This window comes from Echinops telfairi, unplaced genomic scaffold (genome assembly GCF_000313985.2).
Source record: "Echinops telfairi isolate 266 unplaced genomic scaffold, ASM31398v2 ScPeMD7_25;HRSCAF=90, whole genome shotgun sequence".
Taxonomy (NCBI): Eukaryota; Metazoa; Chordata; class Mammalia; order Afrosoricida; family Tenrecidae; genus Echinops; species Echinops telfairi.
This window is the reverse complement of record NW_022103922.1, coordinates 6,753,290-6,755,241: the sequence shown is the minus strand read 5'-3', so window position 1 is coordinate 6,755,241 and position 1,952 is coordinate 6,753,290.

Sequence of the window (1,952 nt, the reverse complement as noted above, 5' to 3'; positions counted from 1 at the left end):
TAGAAAGTCTCCTCTTTCTCCTGTGGAGCGGCTGGTGGTTTCAAACTCCTTGGCCCTGCAGTTAACAGCCCAACACATAACCATTATGCCGCCAGGACTCCTCCCTTCAGCATCATGGCATCATGCAAGTCTCCACAAACAAGTGTGTACATTCCTGGTGCATTGGCTCGGGCTCCAATCCAGGTCTTTCTGGTGGGGGACTATTGATAAGTTTTCACTCTATATGGATTTCATGTAAATTAAATCTATAGAATGTGTACTTTTTCTGTGCCTAGGTTCTTTGGCTCAACCTAGTATATTTGTGATCCATACACACTTTGAGAAAAAGCCTGACTTCCAGGGAAGGACCCAGAATTGGGAAAGGTGTGGAGTTAGCATTGCTGAAGATGCTGTCAGACACTGTGGAAGAACATTCTAGGAGAACTGGGCTGAGTGCGTTAAGTGACTTAGCAGGAATGGGCTGTGCCCATTCAGAGCAGGGACTGCAGTACTTTGGGCTGCTTGGATCTTGGATTTGGGGTCATTTTGTTTTCCTTAAGACGATGAAGGTCGTGGGCATGGCTGCGGTCAGCAAATCATACAAATTGCCTAGACTCCAGCTGGAAAGAATGGAATACCTAACCCTAAGACCATTAATGACTTAATACATGATTTATGTTGCATTGGGGAGAATTCCATCTTCAGGCAAATGCATGTCAATTTACCCCAGTTCCCACTTGATTGCTCCTCAAAAACTTCACCTGTTCTGTGACTGCCGCTTATTTTTGTAATTTTGCTTCTTGGGAAAGTTCTGAAGACCAAAAGATAGGATGGTCCTCTAGACATACTCGCTGCTTGTAGATCGCACGAAAGGCAGGCTCGATTGGAAACCAACAAGTCACAGTGACAGCAGCTGCTAACAATAGCTCCATTAAGAGTTACAAGAGCCCGCACCAGTGGTGAAGTGAAATTGCTTCCTACGACTCGAGTCTGTTATTCCCACCAAATGAGTGGGCGGGACCATGGCAATCGGTGTGTGAATCACTAACAGGGGCTGGGCCGGTCTTACTTGCCAACTCCCGTGGCTATAAGGAGGACCGTCAAGGAAGAAGAGCCATCATTAGAGCACATTCAAACTCCCCGCCTCCAGTGGTGGAGGCAGCAGACGCCATAGCACCCCAAGACGACAGGCCAAGGAGACAGGACCCACGAGACAGAGCAGAGCAGCAAGGCCAAGACTGTGAGGCTGTGCGACAAAGCAGCAGGCTGGCTTCCTATGCCCACGGAGGCAGAGGACAGGGACCATGTGGCTGAGAGGTTGAGGACCACGGAGAAACGAGCTGTGGCGTGATGCTGCTGTGGGCTGATGACTGTCTCCTGACTGTTTACCAATCTTGACTTGTGGTAACCTGTTACTTCCCTAACAAACCACCCTGCTTGTGAGTACTGGCTGCGAGTTCTGAGTGGCCGCTGAAATGAACGATCAAAGCTGGCAGAAAAACAGTGTCCTGAGAGACATGGTGGAGGTCAGGATGGGGTGTAGAAGGATGGCGGGTGAAGGCATGCCTTCTGGCAGCAGGGCTCGAGCTAGGGAGGAGTGGGATTCTCCATCTCCACTGGGTAGCCAGACGAGACCAGATGTGGCCCCCCAGGCTATTTTCATAACATCACAACGAGACCAGATGTGGCCCCCCAGGCTATTTTCATAACATCACAAGAAGTGATGTCTACTACACAGGGCGTCTATTTTACATAGTCATTTGGATGAGTTTCAACAACACCACATTCGAGTACTTGCCGTCCTAGACAAGAATAGTTTCATCTCACCCATGAGTCCCCTCAAGGACCACCCTCCAGAAACCATTATGATCGTCCAGCTGGGTGTCTCTATATTTGGCTTTCACCTAAATTAAATCTATAGAGTATTCTTCTTTGTACCTGGATTCTTAGCTTAACACAAAGTCGTCGCGACC